General features: G+C 37.4%; 1 protein-coding gene across 11 annotated transcripts in view; it reads left to right on the top strand.

Annotated features, from left to right (window-relative positions):
* Positions 1-24,019, top strand: part of LOC134840078 (galactosylgalactosylxylosylprotein 3-beta-glucuronosyltransferase P-like) — a 97,232-nt gene that overhangs the window by 3,712 nt on the left and 69,501 nt on the right. The window lies entirely within an intron of this gene.

The raw sequence follows: 24,019 nt of genomic DNA, 5'->3' as shown, positions 1-24,019 counted from the left end.
TTTTCGCCAAAATCTTAAAGTTTGATGCTTTCAGTATAAAATTTGTGAATCATTTCCAATGCATTGTAAATGCCAGACGATCAACCTTTTAGTGATTCTAGTTTTGAGTAAACCAAATTTTAGTCACTTGTGTTTGGTCACGAATACATCCGAAAAATTTAGAGAAATAAAATTTAAAAAGAATCGACTGAATGATTTATGAAGAAAAAAATTATCCTACAACTTCGATATATGAAAAAAGGCTTATGTTACAGTTTACTTGACATTTTCTATATCTATGGAATTGTACAAAATTGTATGATAAGCATTATTTCATATATGAAAACTGTATGAGAAACATTTTTGGTCAACACGGGGACGAAATTGATCTTTCTTTATCTAGTGAAAAAAAGACTGCTTGTATCATGGCGAAGCCTTGAATGTTTCGACTGCCTTTTAAGACCAATGAAGCAGTAATAACATGAAAAATTTATATGTGAAAGAAATAAATCATATTTTTATACTTTGAGATTTTTTCCAAAAAAAAACATTACTCGCACGCCATATTAAGTACTAAGAGGTAGATTTAGCTCCTTTTAACAAACCAATTATGGCATATAATCTTCTTTGAACCAGTTTGAAACGATTTCCAAAAAGGATTAAGTCTCTGCTCACGCGTTAATAGCTCGAAATATATCGCGCGTTAATTGTCCAAATCCGCCAAAAGGACAATCTATAAACACCCTTAGCTTTACGAAAAATGATCACAGGTAAAAACTATTTTCAAATTTAGGCTCAAGACAACAATACCTTTCAAAATATTTTAAAAACTTTTGTCAAAAATGGCTAAATAAACAGTCGAAGTTTGTCTGAAGAATGAAAATTTGAGTCAAATCAAATTAATTCGATCGATTAGCTATAGCCTCAATTGAATTTGAGCAATTTTGTTGTGCGTATTAGTTAGCCACGCAAAAAAATTCGCGTTAAGCTTTTAAAATTTATGTATAGACGTTGCGATCACATATGAGTCCAGAGCACGGCCAAATCGGCAGTTTCAAACTCACAGAACTTTTTTATGTGATTTCAAGGACTCGATATCTTCAATGGGGTATGTAAACTTTTTGTTAAGAACGGTGATTTTGGTTGCCGAAAGTTGACTGAAAAGAAAAAAACCACACCGAGCATAAAAATTTCAATTTTTTTAAACGTCGGAATCATAAGTATCTACAAGTTTCATGTAACAATTGATTAGGCTGATTTAAACCGAAAGGGTTTAATTTGCCGCACAAACTACGCGTTCAAAGAAAACTTAAACACTAAAACCAACCTGACTGATCGTATCAGGCAAAACCGTGGATGTTTCGACTGTTTTTTAAGATCTATGGAGCAGTAGCAACATGAAATGGAGCAGTAGTCTATGGAGCAGTAGTAAAATTAAATGCAAAAAATGAAGAAAAAAAATTTAAATGAGGTTTTTGAAAAATATCTCCCCACACGCCATTACAATACAAAGTGATAGACTTTGCTCATAGTAAAAAATCAAAAATGGTAAATAAGTTTCCTTAAACCAACTTGAAAAAATTTTTACGACGGATTAAATATCCGCTCACGCGTTAATAGCGCGTTTATTGTCTCAAAATGGCCAAATCCAGAGGCGGATTTAGGGGCGGGGCGGGGGCGGGGCGGACGCCCCTTTTTCAAGTATTCAACACTGTGCCGACCCAAAGGGTCACCTTTTTAAGAAATCCATTTTTGGCCCGACCATATAATTTTTGTAAAGGCGCCTTTGGCGCCAATATATAGTAACTTTGAGGTGGGGAGCGCGCCGGAAAAACGCGAATTTTTGGTCAAAATTTTCCAAAAAGTGCCTAAAAACGCCTTTTTTGGACTGTTTTTTCAAAATTTTGCCTGCGGCGCAGAAAATTTTGACTAAAACGTGCTTAGGGAGAGCTCGAAAAATTAATTCGGTCGATCTAAAAAAAAGGTCGACAAAATTTTCGAAATTTTTTTGAATTCTGCCCCCCCTCGAGACAATTCTAGATCCGCCCCTGGCCAGTCAAATCTTTAAACTCCCATAACTTTACAAAAAAACGATCACGGGTGAAATATTTTTCATCATTCAAGCTCAAAGCAATAATAGCTTTCGAATGATATTAAAAAAATGTCAAAAATGGCTGATTAAAAAGTCGAAAATTATCTGAAGAAAAAAACCATCTGAGCACAAATATTCCATTAATTTCGTTACAAAATTCGGAACAACTAGACCGCTTTTTGTCAGCCTGGGGCCCTAGATAGTCCAACTGCGCTACAAAATCTATGGAATAGTTTTCAAGATAAAATAAAATTAATGGGAAAGATTTTTTTTTGAGATTTAATCCTTCCCCACACGCCAAGCAAAGCACAGATGATAAAATAAATCCGTTCCAAGTTTTTCATTACTGTTAGTACACTTGAGAGGACGTCAAAAGGCTGTGAGACTGTCAAGGACGCCTCAAGATAGATTTCGTTATTACAACTTGACGATTGAGACAAATAGTGTGCTCCTCATCTCCGTAAATAAAAAAAAAATATGAAGTCAAATGTTTGAATTAAATGAAAAAAGTAGTCGGCAAAAACTCTCGGAAACTCATCATAATTTTGGTCGAGCATAACATCATATAACTTCAATAAACTGATTCAATGAAACGAATTGGTGCAAGCTAGCCAGAAGACTCGGTCGGTAATGTCCTTGAGACAAATTGCTCCTTCTGACGGTCAGCCTTAATCAAAGCTAATCCGAATTAGAGCGAAAAACAGTTAAAATAGGATATGATCTCCTTTTTTAGTGTAATAATACATGGGCGGGAGGGGGACTCGAACGTACGTCATGTGAGGCTACTGCTACTATATCTAGCGTTTGACTTAGTCCGCTTGGCCATCTGGTCTTGATTTATATGCTTTTATACTCTTGTTTTGCGTTGCAACATCTTCCCTCCTGAAGAAGGAACAACTGGAGCGAACTTAACGGTCGGCCGAGTGACTTCACTGGTTGCGGTCTTAACAAAGGCGGATCGGGCGCAACCATCCTGTTCGTAGTTTAGCTTCACGATTCGGGTGAGAGGGTAGTACCCACGAGGAGTATCGGGCTCAATCACCCACACGAGATTGCCTTTTTTAAGAATGAAGTCAGAATGAGTGTGCCACTTGACACGCTTATTCAGCGAGGGAACACAATCGAGAAAGCCAACGAGACCAAATCGCGTTTGCATATGACTGCGCTTTCACGTACCTTCTCTTGTGGTCGAAGTGCTCCCCAGGTAAAAGCGAAGAAGAGCTTGTGGCAAGTTGTCCAAGTAAAAAGTGGTTTGGGGTTAACGCTTCTAACTCACGTGAATCAGTAGTAACGGGAGTGATTGGTCTCGAATTCAAAGCCTGCTCAATTAAGCAGAGTGTTGTTCCTAACACCTCTTCGGTGACTCGCCTACTGCCTAGTATATCGTAAAGCACGCGCCTCACGCTTCAGACGAGGCGCTCCCAGAAGCCGCGATGATGGGGTGCGCCTGGCGGGTTAAATTTACAAGCAACACTGTGGGCAAAAATGGTCGGAGCCATGCCATTCCAGCTCTTGATGCAGGCAAGTAGTTCCTTTTCCGCACCAACGAAGTTCGTGCCGTTATCCGACTAGATCGTGCTTGGTGCACCACGACGCGCAATGAGCCGTTCAATGCCCATGACACAAGAATTAGTGTCAGGGATGGTACAATCTCAAGTTGTACGGCCCTTGTGGTGAGGCACATGGAAAGAAATCCCCATCTTTTTTCAGTGCTTCTGTGAAACGGAACGTAAAGCGGTCCAAAGTAATCCACACCCGTATGATCAAAGGGTGGTTGCCTATATCCGAGGCGTTTGACAGTTAAATCGGACTTAATTGGCTGGATGGTACTTGCTTTGCGTTTACGGCATGTTACACATTGACTTTCGATAGACCGAAGTAGTCGACGCAACCCAAGTATTTCATATTTCACATTTAAAACGGAGCGCATGTAATCTAAACCTTGATGAAAATGCTTGTGGGGGAGGCTGCGGGTCAACAAACAAACTAGGGTATGCCGGGCGTCAAGTAATAATGGGTGCTTAGTATCAAACTCGGTATTCGCTAAGCGCACAATCCGTCCGGTGGAACGAATGATACCAGCGGGACCGATAAATGGCGAGTATGTGACAATTTTACTAGTACTCTTAATATGTTTGCCAGCGGTGAGTGTTTTTAACTCAACGGGGAAGGATTTCATCTGAGCAAGATGAATCAGTTTGCTTTCTGCAATATCAAGTTCAGTGGGGTCGTTTATTCGTAAATGCTTACCACGAAAATGCTTATGTGAAGGCAGCATCCTCAACATAAAAGCGACTACTCGTTTATATATCGTAAAGGACCTGAAACTTTCCCAATTGAACCCGCGTTTGGGATGTTTGATGGATGTGACATCGGTGACAGAGGAAGATGATGTCTCCAAGCAATTATCAACATCACAAAAAGGACCCTTCAAACTAATTTTATTGATTACACGTTCGTCGGGTATAAACGGCCAATCAGTAGTCCTGAGAATGCTCGGACAAATAACCGAGCTGCTATACTTGAGGGCTTCCGAAGAAATCCCCCGCGTACCGGTACCAGCTGGATTATCGCCTCTCAGAACATGGTGCCACTCATCAATAGTGGTCCATTCGAGGTTTTCGCCGACACGGTTAGCTACGAATACAGGTAATTTTTCAGTGGAGTTAGCCAATGCAAAACTGTAGTACTACCTGTCAACATGTAGACATGATTAATGATGACAGTAAGGGCGGTCAGTATATCATCTTTCAGTCGTGTCGCGAGCAGAGCTGCTTGAAGATCTAGCTTCGGTATAGATAGCGCTTTCATGGGCGCAACGCGAGCTTTACCAACGATGAAGGATATTTGAGTTTTGTGCGAACTGGAGAGTCGCGCACGCAAAAATCCAACCGCACAGAAAACGTCCTGCGAGCTATCACCGAACACGTGGAGTAACAACGGGGAATAGTCAATTGCTCTAAGAGAGGGAGGTCGGAATGCCACTCAAGAAATTTATCTCTTATGTATGCCACTCAAGAAATTTATCTCTTATGTTCATCTCAAGAATCTTCACAATTCTTCGTCCCAACTTTGGCCACTGATTGTCCAAATATCTTTAACCAAAAGACTGGCCCTAACTGTGTATGGAGCTACCAACCCAACAAGGTGAAACACAGAAGAGACAAAACTCAAGACAGTTCGTTGAGTTATTGCCTTTTCGAGAGGACGATCCATGCCTCTGCTAGCAACCAATGTGTCTTTTACATGTTCCCACTTAAGCCCTAAGATGTGTGATGATTGTTACATATTTCCTTGATGGGTGAAGACGAGGTTTCGCAACCCTCGGGGTTCATTGCTGAAGTGATTTCATCAGCATTACTGACAAGTTTAGTCAAAATAAATCCTCCCAACTTTAGTGTCGAAACCAAATTGCGGCTGAGGCGGCCTCAGGGTATGTGGACATATTATCAGTTGCTGTTTTTCGCAACGCGAAATTGGCGCACGTAGGCGAATCCCGTGCGCCGAATATATGGCGAGTGTACTGATGAACTACCACATCGGAAGTGGTATCCTCCCGCCACAAAAAAAAAACGGAGTGAAATTTGATCGTGGGCAAGGACTCCTACCTGGAGGAACATACCCTCTATATCTGCGGAGACGGCGTACTTGTGTTGACGTAACCGCAAAAGTACAAAAATTAAATTTGGAGTAGGTCCGGACCCACCAATAAGGAATAATTTAAGGATGTGCCGTGAAACTTAGAAGCCCCATTCAGGACTCGGCGCACCTTACCCGGCTTCTTCGTATTCACGACGGGATGATGCGGAAGATACCACTTGCGATCGGAACGCTTACGTGGATCATGCGGTTCGACGTTAACGACATAGCCTTTCCTAATGTCCTCTCTAGTTGTGTCTGAGCATCTTTCGCGCAATTCAGGGTCTTTACTTAACTTTCGCCCCAATGTTTTCATTTGGGCGAGTGACGAGTAATAGTTGTTTGATAGACTGACATTACTATCAATCCAAAACATAGGCACAATGTATCTTTCGCCATTGTGAACGATTTCAGAATTTAGGACAGATAAAGCATGTTTATCAACGGCGGAACGGGCATCAACTTGTTTGAAAATACCATAAGATTGCAACTCGTTCCAGGTTTTTATCTGGTCGGTCAAAGAAGAATCTTCAACAACACACTTAAAACACGAAGAAGTAGAAACAACGGACGGCGGAAACGGACCACTTATGACCCAAGCTATCGGTAGTCGAACGGAACACGGTTAGTTTTTATCATCTCCCAAGATGAACTAAATGGGTCTAACGGCGTGGTAGTAGTCTTCTCCTATAAAAACTTCAACATCCTCATAAATATGTAGAGTGGGCTTATTAGGTGCCAGTTGCGGATATTTATTCTGCAAATCAGCTATTTTGATTATTTCAGAACCAATCCGAATATTGTCTTTAACATATGCACACAGAGGAATTACGAAATCACTATTATTCGGCTCAGAGGAAACTGTAAACTTGCCGCTCTGAGTCTCAACGACGGTAGTTGAATTGAAACTACTAATTGACAAGTTAACGGGCTCCCCTACTCAGCCGAGACGGTTAACGAAAGAAGAAGACACCCAAGAGTGAGTTGATGCTCTATCACAAAGAACCAACGTCATGAGACTGGTTTCCTTCGAGGACACACCAAGTGTTGCAATCGGCAACAACCCTTTAGACGATTTAAAGTCATGTACATCACAAAAAGCGGCATGGGTGGAAGTGCTTGTATTCTACTTGGATTTGTTTGTTCCAGCTTTATTTGAGACATTTGAATTTTTTTCCGAGGAAATATTTTTTCGACTCCATGAAGCAGGACATTATGTGTGCTATCGCACTCTGGCTTCGGGCATTTTTTTGCTCTAGAACTTTGCCGGAGACTATGATTACCATTAAGGCAAGCCAAGCAATGTTTCTGTTCAGCTACGTATTTTGCTCGCTGAGTAGCATTTTTTCTTTGAAAACAGCACAGTTCCACAATGCATGACTACCCTTACACAAAACGCACGGTGGAAACTTATACTTATCCTGTATTTGACTAGTTACCTTGTTGTTTGCTGCAAAACTTTGGTTGTTTTTGGTCTACTTGGTTCCTCGTTTTTTTTTGCCTTAGAGTACACGTAATCTTTCATGCCCCTCGGCCTTTTCTTTCAAGCAGTTATTAAAATCTAAAAGTGTTGGGCGCTGCCAATTATGCCTAACAGTATGCATTGACCAAGCTTCCTTGAGGTTAGACGAAAGTTTACTAACAGCTTGGTTTAACAGGTTAACATTCTTTAGATCATCGTTGAATGACAATGATTTGAAAACTGCTACGAGGCCAGATATAGCAGAGGAGAAACTAAGGACATTTTCCGAATTGTTCATCTTTAGTGGAGGAAAAGTATTCAGCTTATCAAGATGCGCACCAACAAAAACATGTGGCTGCCCAAAACTCCCTTGCAAGGTGGCCAGTGCATCCTTGTACTTAAATAAAACCCGCAATTGCGGTTTCTGCTTTGCCTGTGACGAGTGTTTTTAAGTATGTCAGTTTCGTATCATCGGTGAGAATAGCGGAATCAACAGTGGACTTAAACTGACCAAACCATTCGTGCCAGTTTAACGGGTTGCCGTCAAACTGGGCTAATTTCCATTCGGGAAGATGATCTTCGGCGGCTATGCATCAAAAGTTCCGCCAAGTCACGAGCGGAGGGAGGTCGATCCGATGAACAACCTTGGTTCGGATAAGTGGAAGACGGTTCGTAATCTTCCTTGACTGGCTGATAACCAGTATTAGTATAATTGACAAAATGCGGAACATGTTGGGGATGAGCTGGCGGTGAATTTAAATACACAGTCCCACCACTAGTATACGGGGCGGCGGTGTTACACGGTTGGACAACAGTTGTCACATTAGAAAAAGTTTTTCCAGCATTACAACACTGAGCAGGCGTGACAGTTGGAGTTGTAGCTGCCAGTCGCCATAAGTTTGCATCACTTGTGTAGTAATCGTTGATATTAGGTGACACAGTATGCGGTACAAAGGGAATTTTATGTTGCGTCTGAACCGGCGCTGCATGGCAATTAGGTTCCGAAAAGAAAACCGGCGGTGGGTTTATCACAAGGAAATGCAGGTGACAAATAAACAAAACCAGAACCGGGTTGTGCCGTTAACATTGGGACAGGTAATGGTTCCGGTTGCCCGATGGCAAAACTACCAAAAAATGTGTTTGAACTGTAAAGGAACAGCAGACGGCGGTGGTAACACGAGTGCACTAGAATACATATTGTTAACTGGGAATGAAACAGATGGAGCAGAGGCTTGCTTTGGCAAAAGGCTTGCACTGCCGAAATGAGGCATAGCCCGATGTCCATGACTATAGACTCCCGGGTCACTCAATGATGTGTGCTTATGGTTATGACTATTACTGGTGTGAATTGCATGAGTGAGGTTAGCGGAAGTCGTCGGTTCTGACGAAATTGGTACAGGAGTAAAGGTCAGCAAACCTGGCGCACAAGCAACGTCAGGAGGTGCTTGTGAACTAACAGAGGTTACCCAATTAATAGTCCGATCGGTTGCTACTTTTGAAATAGGTTGACTTACTCCTGTCGAGTTACTTTCCGCTACCTTCTCGCTAACCTCAGATGAACTGTCCTCAACTTCAAACGCTTTCATTTCCATTTCAATTAGTTGCTTTTTATGACTTTCAGCCAATTGCTTTAGTTCCAGCTGACTTTGTTCGAACTTAGGACGGTTCTCTTGCTCTTCAAGTCTTATAGATACTTGATACTGCCTTTATAGCTCCTCATTGCGTCCTTTTACTAAAGCTAACTCATGCCGTTTCTCACATGATGACATCCTTGGACTTATTAGAGACCTTATACCTGTTTTCCGATACTCGTGCTTCTGAATCTCTTGTTTTGTGCGAGCATGAGGATGTCTCAGACCTAGTTTGTTGTAAAGATCCCTTGCTCCCTGTAAGGCCGATTTTGGCACCCCACCGGTCCCTTTTGGGGTACCAAAATGTGCGCCTAATCTCCGTAAATCAAAAAGATATGAAGTCAAATGTTTGAATTAAACGAGAGATTTTATCGGCAAAAACTCTCGCAAACTCATCATAATTTCTGTCGAGCATAATATCATATAAATTCAATAAGCTGCTTAAAAAAATCGAATTGGCGCAAGCTATGCACAGAACCGGTTGATAATGTCCTTGAGACAAATTGCTCTTTCTGACGGTCAGCCTTAATCAAGGCTAAACCGAATTAGAGCGAAAAACAGTTAAAATAGGACATAACCCCCTTTTATAGTATATTTATACATTGGTGGGAGGGGGACTCGAACCTACGTCATGTGGAACCTACGTACTGTTACTAGGTTTAGATTTTCTCTTAGACCGCTTGGCCATCTGGCTTGACTTAAACGCATTTATACTCTTGTTTTGCGTTGCAACAAATAGCCTGCTTCCTTTCAATTTGAAACAAACTTTCACTCGGATTTGACCTCCACTCATTTGATACGGAGCAAAACAAATAGCTAAATAGAAATAGATGTCCGAAATTACCCCAACCACAGTTTCACCGAAATATATCTAATTTTGGTCGAGAAAGTCGAAAGATCCCAGCTTTTTTTCAAGAAAGTCGATGCACAACTTGAGCACCTCGACCCGGCTGGTTGGCCCCCGGGTCGAGATCCCGCTCAAAAAACGCTCAAGATATGAGCGGTTTGAGCGGTTTTTGGCTTTTTCTCCTCCCAACCCCCCCTTCCCCCCACCTCACACGAGCTTCAATATATTAATGTAATGAGTGGGTTTGCGAGGTTGAGTATGAAGACCAATAATGTTTGTCCTGGCCCTATTAGTCTGTATGTAAATTTTCATGACAATCGGACAATGTCGTCAACAAATTTACATGTAAAATTTTGCAGGTGGAGGGGGGAAGGAAAAAGAGCCCGGTTTTTCAGCAAGATTTGAGCGGTTTGAGCGGTTTGGGCGGTTTGGGTGGTTTTTTTGGAAAAACCGCTCAAACCGCTCAAATCTTGCTTAAAAAACCGCTCAAAAGCCGCTCATTTGTTGCGGTGATTTTTGAACGGTTTCTCAAGCAAGATGTGAGCGGTTTTTGAGCGGTCTTTTAAAGAAAACCGATTAAAACCAACAAAAAGACCTGGAAAGGTAATGTGACCCCGGGTTGACCTCCATAAACCGAAAATGCTTATTTTAAATTTCCCCACACCGGAAAAGCTTATCATACAACTGCCTGCATCATATGTATGGAAAAATGCTAATCAAACAATCTTCATACAATTTCAAAAAACTATTGAAAAAAGATTCAATCTAGTTTCTCCGGCTATTTGAACCAACTACAACAGTCTGGTGATGAAAAATAACTACGTTTTTTTTTAAATGGTTATCATACAATTTTCATACAATTATTTTTTAGACAATTACGCTCAAAATCTCGCTTCAAAATGAGCGGTTTGAGCGGTTTTTTAACGGTTTATCTAAAAAAACCGCTCAAAAACCGCGCAAGATTTGAACGGTTTTGAGCGGTTTATCTAAAAAAAACCGCTCAAATCTTGCGCAGTTTTTGATCGGTTTTTTTAGATAAACCGCTCAATAACCGCTCAAACCGCTCATTTTGAAGCAACATTTTGAGCGTGATTGTCTAAAAAAACCGCTCAAACCGCTCAAATCTTGCTTCAAATTAGGTGAAAAATCTCGACTCGGGCCACTCAGTTCCTTCAGAAGTTCTACCAAAGGTCAAATTGAAGTGCAACACTTAAACATTGTATTTGAGGTTTTACAGCAAAGAAAAATGCAATAGCTGCAAAACTTGAGCCAGTCGCTGTTAATTTTTCTTCGAACGCGCCACTCGCTTTAACTTTCTTGTTCACAGATAGTTGTTCCTTTTGGTTTGCGGACACATTTCGTCGGTCTGCAAAGCCCAAAAAAAATAATTTCGCAGTGCGACGGCCTGCAAATGCTCATATTCGGCCAAGATATTCTGTCATAAAACCACAATTTTGGCCACGTAATGTAAAATTGTATCCAAAACACCATTAGCGATGTTTTTCTTTGTTTTCTTTTTGGCAAAAATTTTCAACTTACTGTGAAATTAATCTTGCTTCAGTTCAATAAATAATTTATTACGCGCTATGCCGGGTTGACCAAAACTTCTTATCATACATTTTCCATGTATGAGAATTTTCTTGTCATACAATTCCATACGTACAGAAAATTGTATGAAAATTCTACGACAAGCATTTTTCCAGATATGAAAATTGTATGATAGCTGTTTTTCCATAAACCAAAAGTTTTATGATTTTTTCTTTCTAATTTTAGTTTCTGAAAAATTTTTGGTTGTAGTTGCAACCGAACACAAGTGACAAAGACCTTGGTTACTCAAAGCACCAAAGGTTGGACGGTCTTGCATTTACAATGCTTAGAAAACGACCTGAATTGGGTTGTCTTTCACAATTGATATTACAAAAGTAACAAACTTTTATTTTTTGGTAAAATTTTTCAATGATGATTAGTTTAAATTTTTGAATTTTCAAATTATTGGACATTGATCAAGGCATACATAAACACCCCACACAAACGAAATAGGAATTTTCAGCGTTTGAAAAAAAAATTAGGTGAAAAGAAAATAAAAGCCAATATCGTTTCCAGGACTACGTTATACACACAAAACATTAACTTCTGCATGCAAAAAAAAAAATTTCGAAAAATGTTTGTTGGCGTACGAAATTCGATTTGCGGTTGAAAAAAAAACAAAAAAAAAATTTTTGGGCCAAAATTTCAAAATTACTTGAAAAATTTTTTGTGTCGCCATCAAAAAAATGCCAGTCATACAATTTCCATATATGGGAATTGTATGATAAGCATTTTTCTCAAAAAACGAAAACCTCGGTTTTTTTTATCACCAGACTGTTTTATTACAATCAAACAGCCACAGAAATAAGTTTATATCTTTTTTCAACCAATTTTAGAAACTGTATGAAAATTGTATGACAAGCATTTTTCCACACATTCGATGTATGGAATTGAATGATAAGCATTTTCGGTGTATGGAGGTCAACCCGGGATTTCATTTTTTTCCGTTTCAAGGTGATCATGTTTCTGGAGAAAAAAGCAACGTAGATCATAAGGCCAACAACTAATTAAAAGTTTTTAAAGAGTAAACCACAACGGGCATTGAATTTGTGGGATTGCAATCATTTCGTCGACTACTTGTTGGATTTCTCTGACAAAATTTCTCTACTAAAAGCATAAAACCAACTTAAAGTCCATCTCACAAAAAGTGTCCATTTATAGATTTAGTTTCAAACTGAGTTCAAAACACACAACTCTAGTTGGCTGAAGCTTCATTTGAAAACCAGAACTTGTTTTAACTTGATGTTTTTTTTATAGAGGCGGAGGTCGCATTGTTCCAAAGCTTTTGAGAAAAAAAAACTTCAAAGATTTCATCAGATTTTTTGAAAAACAGTTCAATATAGACCAATATAAATTATGTTTCAACAACCTGCAAAATCGAGAAGAAAATTTATCTCCGGGTAAATTGTTCTTGGGCAAAATCATCCATCAAAGAAAGTTGCATGTGGTGTAAAATTCCAGCTGGTCTGATATGACATGAATTCCTAAGAGAAAAATTGTAAATTGTAAAAATTGGTGTGAAATGATGACTGGGCTGTGTTTCTTGTCCAAAAATACTCCTATACAAACCATTTTCAATTTACTGGTTCACTCCTAGACAAAATGTTAGTACTTCAGGTTGATTAGTTTATCGAGTTACATTTTCCAACCTATGAGATTGCTCCGACCTTAACAGAGTTAACATTTTTATTGATCTTTGATTCAGGTTTACCTTTGGCAGGCCCTGTTATAGTGAGTTAGGACCGATGTGGTTAACTCATAGAGTAATTTCGGATAGGGTACACCGTCTGCTCGTCACGCTATCTTATTTTCGGCCGGATAGATTCGTGCAACTTCTTAGTCTAATACCGATCCTAATCTTACTCTTATACTATCTAGTCTCAGGTTGTTTAACTAGTCTCTGCTAGGCTCAATAGATCTAGGGTATACTGGTTTATTGCGGTTGCTGAAGTGCTCGGGAGAGTCCAACTAATTTCTAAGTTAAATTCAAATCTCTCTGGTGCTGAAATTACAAGTAACTTCAGCACTTACAAATAAGTGGGTTGTTAGTTTGATGGATCATGATTGGTTAATATTAAATACTTTACATTGGTAAAACATTTAATTTATCCAATCATAAAATATAGTTTAGATCAGGTTCCACCCATCCGGGTTTTACAGAGTTTTTTAGAACAGTTCTTCTGTAATTCAAGGATGGATGATGGACGTTGGTATTTGGTGAACATCATAATTTTCTTCCGCTTCTTCTTTGTTAAAGAAGTTTCAGGAAGCTGGAGTTAGGGACATAAGACGTTGTGTTCTTCTTGTGACAACGACTGAGTCTCTGCAACAAAATCAATTCTGATTTCAGAATGGTTGGCTATGTCAGGTTTTTCTGTTCTTCGGGGAGAACTTCTTTTGTGTCTGATCTAGCTTGGGAATGGCGTGGAGATTGTGCGTGGAGGGGATGCCTGGTTACTCGGATCTGTACGTACACTTGGGTCATCGAGGTGGTCATTGGTCTAGTTCAATGAAGTCCTTTTCTGCGAAGTCAAGTCGTACTCTAAATCCTTTGAGTTGTGATTGTGAGTGGCATATCGATTGTGGTTGGTCATTCTCTCTCGAGTGTAGTGGGGTCGTTTTGTCTTTAGATGTTCGTCCTTGGTGTTGTATTCTGATCTATGTATTGCATAATGTAATTTACATTTTATAAAACATTTATTAGTTTAATATTTTTTAGTTATGATTTTAGTTAGTTGTTTTCACAAAAGCTTTTTGTTTTAGTTCGGTTATTTTGAAGAGTTACTCACACTTGAGTAGCTCTTATTAAAAATAGAGGTGTGGTCACGAAGCGTGGATGTAGCGCGGTGGGTTAGGCCGGCTATAGAGCATGCTCAGGACGTCCTTCCTGGTGGGTTAGGCCAGGAGTGGGAGTATGATTTCATGCGGTTTTTGTGAGGGGTCCTGTTATGTGACAACGTTTTTTGTTGGGTTTGTTGTGGTTTTTCTTATGTTTTGTTGGTTGTGTCCTTTTTTCAAAAATCAAATTGTTTGTGGTATGGGTTTGTCTTTCGACTTTTTTGTGTTTTATTATTTCTTTCTTAGACTTTATAATAGTCTTCAAAAGAATAAATTATCCAGTTTTAAACTGGGTTAATCCGGTTTGGGTACCGTTGGTTTCCTTTTCTTAGTCATGCTGTTATTTTATGATTTGTGGTATTTAGTAAGCTGCGTTGGTTAGTTTTGTTTAGTATATGATTCCTTTCCAACCGGGTTAAAGGAAAGTTTGAAACATGTTATTATATGTTAGAGTTGTTGAGTGTGAAAACTTGAAACTGAAATTCATTATTTTAAACAATTCTTCGTGGGCGAGCTGTGCGAGTGTGGATAGAATTTCTGTGCGAATGAATGAAAATATCAAAAGGTTAGTACTGCAATTGCATTTTATTAATTTACTGCATAGAATTTGGAAATTTACTGCTAGTTATGGGGGAATTTTAAGTTACAAATTTTCATCATAATTAAATTTACTGCTTGTGGGGAAAATTTTAGAAATGAATTTACTGCATTGGTATTAAATTTATAAATTTACAAGTGTAATAGATTAATATAATTTTTGAAATCTGTTTGATGAAATTTGCGATTTTTATTTGTCTTTTGTGGTTTTTGTAGGTGATTGTCGGATGAAGGCTAAAAATCTAAAGAAAACATGGATAAAGAATGGTGAGTTTTTAATATTTTAATTAGTTAGTAATATTCATTTAATTCATACTTACCTGTTAGTCGTCGGGGAAAAAACCGTGGGGGAAGATGTCGTGAATTAGTTCTGAAGTTGTTAGTAGTTTAGCTAAGATGCGGATGATATTTTTAGTCTGAAGCAGTGGCCAAAGCAATTGAAGTGCCTTAATAGTGGTTAGTTCTTCAGTGCCAACTGCAAACTCATAAGGTGTGTTTTGGATTAAGTTATATAATTTGTGATTAAATTTAGTGTTGTGGATGAATTCTAAAATTGGGATTTCTATGGGTTGTACAAACTCGTGCGGGAGAAGGAAGGGTCGGGATTCTTCGGCGTTGAAGGTCTTGGTGATGGGACAGAAGATGTACATTTGGGTTATGGGGTCATAATTACGAAGAATACCATGAAGGTTAGTATCTTTAATACAGTATGTGAAATTTAGGAAAAATGGTGAAGTGTATTTGGAATTAATGAATTGAAAACGATGGTGTGGTTGTCTAGAGGGTGTGTGTAGGTCAAAGTGATTTTGGATGAAGCGGTAATAACTATATGTGTGGGTTTGTTTAGTGCGCAACATAATATCGTGTGAGCAGTGTAAATCTCTTTCGTGTGGTGCAAGGAAATGAAAGGTTAGTGAAAGTATTTGGAAGCGTTCTTTAAAACTTTCGTATGCTTGTGTGTCTGTTAGTGCTTCTGAAATAATGTGATCAAACTTTCGGTCGAAGATGTTTAGTGTAAATATATATGGTGTCTTGATGAAAAATTTCTCGGTAATTTGTGGATTAGCGAAGCGATCGTCGTCTAAGAATTGATCTTGGTTAGCTCTGATGATGTTGTGATCATAGTATTCGAGTGTATATTCGTTAGCTCTAGGTGCAGTGTGTGTTTTTAGTGATTTTTTATATCCAACGTAAGTAAATTGTCTAGCGGTTAGTGGTGTAGTGAGTCGATATAGCATGTCCGTATTTCGCTCTATATCGATGTGAGTGTTAGATAATGGTAAGCAAAGAGGGTTAGTAAAATGATAATATGAAGTCCAAGAGAGAGTGGGCATTAAAACGTATTCATCTACAAAGTTGCGTGTTTCGTTAGTGTCGTGGGGGGTGTTTAAGGTGTATTGTGGAAATGAGGGTAAGGTGATGGCTAAAAATTCTTTTGTGTTAGTATGCTTGGGGTGGTTGATGTATTCACGGGCTGTTCCTGGTTTTGCTGGGAAAGGATGGTTGGGGAACTTTCTTTTAAAAGTGCGGTAAGCTCTATTAGTGTTGAGTGAAGATTCAGTTGATGTGGATGATGGTGCTAATGATTCAGTATAATTTGAAGAGGGTGTAGGGGTAGGGGGGTTGGATGAATTTATAGTGGAGGAGATTTGGTTTATGGTTGGGGTATTAAGGTGGTAGGGTTGTTGTTGAAGGGTAATAAAATTATCTAGCTCTGGGGAGATTCGGGGGGTGTCTGGAGAATGAGATGATTGGTCAGAATGGTATGAGGAGTAGGTTGGGGTAACTTGGGAAGCATAAGAGGGTGTGGGGGTGATTGGGTCAGGGTTATTGGATAATATGGGTTGAAAAGGGGGTTGAGAAAAATTAGAAGAGTTATGAAAATTATTGGATGGGGATGGTGCTGAGTCGGCAAATTCATCGGGGGTTTCAATATTCGGTTTATTGAGTTGTGAGATGGAATATAAAACTGAGATGTGTGAATTAGTATCGGAATTCATGCCTGATGTTACATTACTAGGTGAAAATTCGGGTGGCGGAAAAGCAAAAAGTGGTATTATTGGGATTGGAGAGGTAAGGTTGGTTGGGTGGGAATTTGATCGGTGTAGTGATCCAAGTTGGCGGCTCATCGTGGGCTAAAAAAATGATTATTTTGAGACTGAAAAGCGGTGGTATGGGGTTGTTCAATAATTTGTTCATAAGTATTATCATCTTGTGACTGGTGTGTCATTATATGTTGAATGGGACTTTGTGATGTGGTGAGTCGAAAATTTGGATTATGTGTGATGGCTAAATTTCGAAAATTTCGTGGGACTAGGGATAGTGGATGGTTATTTGGTAGGGGTGGTAATTGTGGTGCCGTTGGCGTTATGTCTACATTGTTATGTTCTTCGTCGTATGTATTTTGTCGTGTGGTTATTTTTGTGTTATATTCCTTTATTTGTGCGTCTAAAAGAATTTTGTTTATAGATGTAGAAAAGATTCCAAAGAATCCTGCAAAGAGTATGCGTGCTACACTTGCTTGTCGATTGACCTGTGTGTGTATAGCACATGTGTTGTAGATTCCTTTTAAAAGTGAGAAAAGAAATCCAATAAAGTTAAACATTGCGTATAAAATAGTCAATTTTTCTAAGATGTAGTAGGGCCATCCTAGAAAATCGAGGATCTCATTTTTGAGTGTAACAAAGCTAAAAATGTTAATTGGTGATATATCTTGGGGACGGTATTTTTCACCGTTTAGATATATATAATCTTTAATGTCTTTAAAATATCCGCTATAGTCTTGCGTGTAGATATCGGCAAATCCTGCGGTTTCTGCAAGTTTGCGTAAATTTTGGTCTATTGATTGTCTTTGTATAGTGTCCATTTGTGTTAATAATTCTTGGAATTGTTGTGTTCTAATGTGATGTTGAATATCTGATTTTGAATATATTCCTATTGATTGTAAGTCTATATTTGGGTTTCGAGCAATAGCGCGAATGCTTTCTGGTGAAAATTTTTTGAGTGATTGCATTAATGTGGGATATGGAGTGAGAAGATAATATTTATTTTCATCAGGGTTTAGTTGTACTACATTGTGGCTGTTTTCTGATCCACATGGGACTGCGGTATCCCAGAAATAGGTTCTTCGTGAAAGTGTATCCACGAAATGTACTTTATTCTTATAAAAGATAGGGATTCTTTTATAACATCGTTTATCTTCAAAAACGTATAGTGGTGATACTTTTTTAGTACAAGTATAAAACCATAAGATGTTTCCTTCATAGTCTAAAAAATTTGATCTATTTCCAGATAATAAGTATCCTGCATAGGGTATTTTTAATACTGCTAGTGCAAGTGATTGTAATATTTGTGTTCGTTCTAATTCGCATAGGTGGTGTAGTGTTTCTAATTCGGAGAGTGACATTTCTTGAAAAATTCGGCTAATTGTATAATCTAGTTTCATATCTAAATGAATATCATAGTGGATATTACCGAAATATGTAGTATTCATTAGTGATAATTCTTGTAAGCGTGTGCTTCTGGTGTCATGGGGTTTTAGATGTCCACCAGGTTGTCCGTTGCTTTTTTCAAAATTAACTGGTATATAGGATGTTCCTTCGTTTAGAGGATGACCTGTGGCATATGGGTCGATTTTTACTTTTCCAGTGGTCATGTCGAATCCTTTTTCGTATTCAACTAATATTTCAGAGTATTGTGTTCTGTGAAGTGGATTCCTGTATTTACATGCAAGTTCTGTTTCTTGATATATTTGAAAACGTGTCAATTTGTTTTCTATATTGTCTATGTTTCTAAAATTAGAACTTAGTTTTCGTGATGGATGGACTTGTTCATATGGAATTGATTGTATAAAGTATTTTTCGTGAAATTTTATCATACGAGCGTGTATTTTTGCTACTTGAAATGTTGTACATGTATCTTCGGGGAACCAAACAATTGTTGCTTGTGTTCTCGTTGTAGGTTCGCAATAACCTTGATCATTTTTACAAGGTAATCGGATTCCTTGATAGATCATTGTATTATCTGATAAATCTCGTGTTAGTTGTATTTTTTCGAGTTGTATTTTCCAATCGAAAAACATTATTTCTTGGTATCCTTTATTTTTTGTGTCTGCTTTGCAGTTTGATGGGTCATTTATACCAATGTGTGGTATCCAATGTTTATCGTGTAGGTCATAGGTTAATCGTCCGTGTGCGCCGTTATACGGGTATTTTTCGTCTAGTTTATATGTCCTTGGTGTCTTTCAAGTTGTGATTGATGTACGGAGTCTGGAAAAACTTGAAAATTAACTAACTTTCTAGCGGAGTTTTTATTTTGTGTGATGTTTAGTCTAAGTAATTCATTTTTACAATCGTCGGGATTGAGATGTAAAAGACGTTCTATATTGCTTTGATAGAATGATTCATGGTCAAGTCGGTTTTTGTTTCCATTCGAGACTTGTGAACAATGTACTTTCTTTTCGGAAAATGTTGCTGTGAATTTATAACCTGTAACTGTTGTTGCTCGGGCTTTTGAATAGAGTGTTGCTATTACATCTGTGGTTTCTATAGCTTGTGGTTCTGTTTCACATTGTGATACTTGATTTATTGCATATTTATGTAGTGTTTTTTGTTCATTTTCTTCACAATCGTAATGTGTTACTAATAAATCTTGTGGTCCTGTACGAGGGGAAGGGTTTATGTTTTGATTTGAGATTACTAGAAAAAGGAGTTGGAGAAAAATTAATAATTTTAGAATATACATGTGTATGATAATCCTGAGTATGGATTATAAAATGTAATGTAGCCAATTGTGTTTTTGGTATATCTGTCGTATTTGTATATTACTTCAGTAGTTATAAACGGTGGTGGTAGTGATTGAGCTGTTATGTTAGGTGGATTTAATGGGTAGGGATGTTGGGTAATATTATTTAACTTAACTGTGATTTCAAACTTTAATTGTAAACTGTTTTGTTGGAGTATTTGAATATTGTGATCACGGATATCGTTGTGAATATCTTGGCGATATTGTAATCTATTAAGTGCCCAGTTATGAAGGCGGTTACTTTCTTGATGTTGTCCAAATAGTGGTGGAGGTGCTGTGAATGTATTCCAATCTAGTCTTAAAGGGATATTTATTGATGATTGTTCTCGATATCTGGCGTCGAGATTATTTGGGAAATTTAAGTTAAAGGGTGGTGGTGAAAACTGGCTTATTGATGGTGTTGATGGTAGTGATAATGTTTCTGGAAGTGATGAGGATGTTGTTGTATCCGTAGAAATATCTATGGGGTCATTGACTAAATTTGGTTCACCTTGTGTAAATGAATGTGTAGTCCAATATGGGAATCGTGATGTTTGGTTTGGGGGGTTAAAGGGATTTTCACGTATTTGTTCAGATGTTGGTGTTGAACCTAAGTAATCTGATGGTAGGCTTGAAGTGCTACGTTGTGAAAGAAGCGTAGGGGTTTCTGGTAATATACCAATGGGGTTTTCTGGAGTGTTTTGTGATGGGGATTGAGGTATATCAAAATGAACTCGGGGAGTTTGAAAATTTCTGTTTCGTCGAGGATGTATAATTTGTCTATTTATTTCGACTGTATTTTGGTTTTGACTAGAATTTTTTATTCTACTTAGTTCTTGTGGTAGTGTTGGATATAGGTTATATGTTGGTTCGCTTAAAGGTGCTTGTCTTTGAACTGGTTCTAGTGGTTCTGATAAACGAGCATGTCGTTCTTCAAAAGTGTATGGATTGTCTTGAAAAGAAATTCGTGTAGATGTTTGAGGATTTTGAGTAGTTGAAGGTGGTGTTTGGTTATCTTGGGATGATGTCGGTGAAGACTGATTCTGTGACTGTTGGGTAGCAATTTTTGATGGTTTTTTGAATTATTACTTTAGTGAGAAATTTTGTGTTTATTATAATATTCTTCCAAAAAAAGAATTAGAAGGACTGTTGCTAGAGCAAATGTGAGGATTGCTTTCTTTATACATTTACAGATGGTCAAAATGAGGGATGATAAGAATGCGATGAAAATTACAAACAATAAAAAAATATCGGTTCTACTGAAAATTGTTCGTATCATTTAGACAAGTTATATGACTCGTACCTGTGGATGTAATCAAGGGTTTTGGAAAGTTGGAGGAATAGTTCGAGTATGGTGTAGAAAATTTAAAAAATGTTACAAAAAATGATTAGGATTATTAGAAAAGATTCAAGTATATCAAAAAGAAATATTATAAAGGTTTCAAGTATTGTAAAAAAATGTTTAAGATTTATGAGTATTTGAGTAACTGATTGAGAGAAGAGCATTTAAGAAATGATCTCTTGGTCGAATATTTTTTGCTGTTTGAGGCGATTTTCTAGTGTGGTCGGATTATTTATTAGTTTTTTGACAAGTGGGTTGAGTTTTGTAAAAAATTGTTGGGGGCAATTTTTATGGTGACTGGGAGGTCGTCTTTTTCTTTATTTTTGTTTGTCAAATGATCCGGGGTATGGTGAGATTTTTATACTTTAGGCTAATTAAAATGTTCATTTTGTTACTTTAGGCTAAGTTAACAAATTTGCTTTGGGGGTATTCGTGGTCTGAGTTGGGGAAATATTGTTGATCTTTGGGTTATTAGATAAGGGAGGGGTACGGTATTATGGTGATATTTATTTTAGTTGTCAAGTTGGAGTGGTTTGCTTATTTTTGACCTGGAGGTCGTAAAGTTATAATTATAGATGTGCCTGGAGTTCTATATGATTCGTCTAATTGGTCTTAGTTTGAGTTAGAGAAAGTGACGGATTGGATGAATCCTATTGGTCTATTTTGAACTAGAATTATTACGTACTTGTCAGCATGTTATTTTGAAAAATGTAAATGAAAAATGTTTCGAAGGTTTCAAGATAGTGAAGTATAATGTTAAAATTACTTTTGAAATTCCACTTTCTTTAAAATTTTAGATTGGGGGATGAATATTTTATAGTTTTTACGTGGTTGATTTCGGAGTCTTGTTGTTTTTCTATTTTCTGATTTGTCGATTTGTTCTTGGGGTATTATTTGTTCGGTCATTTTTCTATTTTTTCTTTGTTTTGGTGATTCTTTATGGTTTTGTGTATTGATTTTGGTGGCGATTGGTTTTGTGTTTTGATTTTCGGTGGGGTTATCATTTTGTTCTGTGTTTTTCAGATGTGGTTCATTTTGAATGATTTTTAATCCTGTGAAAGAATATAATTGAGTTAATTCGCGGAGTGCGTATTCTTTTGGGTAATAAGGTAATAGGTTGTTTCGATGTTGAACGATTTCTTTTTTGTTTGAGTCGGTAATTTTATATGTGACATCAGTGGGTTTTGCAATTATTTGGTATGGTCCTTTTCGAAGGGGTTGTAATTTTTTGGAAATTCCTTTTTGTGTATTAAAATTTTGTATTAAAACAAATCTTCCAATTTTTAAATCGGAGGCTGGTGTAAAACGTGAATTGATTTGTTCATTAATGTTTTGTCTTTGTAATAACTTTTTTGTTATTTTTTGATAAATTTCATTGTGTTTTTTATCTCTATTTAGAATCCATTCGGTGTGTGTACCGGAGGCTAGTTTAAGAATTTGTGGGTGATGAAAATGATCTTCATCGTGTGTATGTAAAGGTAGGTTATAACAAATTGAGTCTTTATTTGATTGACAATAACCTTGTGCGTTTTTATGAGAATTCGCTGTAAACATTATTGGTTTGCGTGGCTTTTGGTTAAAAACCATTTCGTATGGTGACATTCCTAAAGTTGTCGTAATTTGTGAATTATATGCTAAGGGAAATAATTTTACATCTGCTGACCATTCGGTATATTTTGTATCATTTCCGTTGATGATACATCTAAGATATTCTTGTAATGAACGGTTCATACCTTCGACTAAGCCGTTTGTCCAAGGTGCATGAGATGTACGTGGTTTGTGTTTAATGTTATATAAATGACATAGTGTGATAATTTCATTATTTATGAATTCTGTACCGTTGTCTGTAACTAAAATTTCTGGTAGTCCGAATTTTGCTATCCAGTGTTCATAGAGTATTGTGTAAGCGTAATAAGCGTTACAATGTGGTACTGGGTTAAGTGCTACATAATGTGTAAATGCGTCAACAATTACCATAATGTAGGAGTTTCCTTCTGATGAGGGTGAAATTGGTCCTTTAGTATCAAATGAGATACGATGATTAAAGTACAAACTTTGTCCTTTAAAATCTTGTTTTTGTGCTATTTGTTTTTGATTTGGGTAAGGTTTATTTAGTTGACATACTATACAGTCATTGCATAGTACTTTTATCCAAATTGGTGCATTTGGGAAATAAAAGTTTTGTATAAAATTTGAATATGTTTTCTCTGATCCAGAGTGTCCTTTAATATTTTGTGTATGTGAAATATTAAAAGCTATAAGAATCATACTTAAAGGGAGACATGGAACTGTAGATTCATTCAGGTTATACTCTAAAAGGTCTGTATTTTCGTTAATTGTTGTGTTGTTAAATTTGCGAAAGTATCGGAGGAGTGTTTTGTTTCCTAGAATGGTTGAATCTGCTTTGATAGGTTTAGTTTTATATTTGTGCCATGATTTCAGTTGTCGAATTACTGGGTCAAGGTTTTGATATTGTTTCAGTGTTGAAATTGTAATTATTTCTGTTGGGGGGAGAAAAATGTTTTCGATTTCTAATTTAGATAAGGGTATTGTATCAAGTGGGTCGTGAAGGTCAAAAACTTGATTTATTGTGTATTTTGAATCATTTGTTTGTGGTCCTGATAAATTTATTTTATCAGTTAAATCTTCTTTTTCAATTAGTGGAAAATGATCTTTCTTAGGTGGGTGTTGTTTTGTTCGTTTTTGTTGAGTGTTATTTTTTATCCATTGAGAATATGGGATTGGTTTGAAAGTTGATGTTCCAAGTAAATCAACTTCATAATGATTATTTTGACAGTCTAAATAAAGTGGGAAATGTTGTAAATTATTTATTTGTGATTGTTCAATATCAGTTTTTACTGCATATTTGCATTCCAATCGGGGTGATGTTTCGTTTTCTGCAAGGTAGAATTTTATGTTTTTGGGTATTTCAACTGTTGTTTTTCGTGTAAGTAATTCAGGTGGTGTATTTCGACTTAAGGTGTCTGGTAATGCAAGATTTTTTCCTGCAGTCCAAACTATATGTAAGTTTGGAAATTTCATTAGAATTAGTTGAAATCTGTAAACTCGGTGGTTTGGGTTAGATTTTTGTGTAAAGAGAAAGATGATTGGTTTATGGTCTGTGAATAAAACTGTGGGGTGTTTTGATCCAAGTATCAGAAATTCATATTCTGTCAGTGTATATATTATGGCTGTACATTCTCTCATTAGAGTTGAGAGTCGT

Source organism: Symsagittifera roscoffensis, chromosome 2 (assembly GCF_963678635.1).
Source record: "Symsagittifera roscoffensis chromosome 2, txSymRosc1.1, whole genome shotgun sequence".
In the NCBI taxonomy this organism is placed as follows: Eukaryota; Metazoa; Xenacoelomorpha; order Acoela; family Convolutidae; genus Symsagittifera; species Symsagittifera roscoffensis.
Note: the sequence above shows the minus strand (reverse complement) of the source record. Positions and strands in the feature narration are given on the sequence as shown.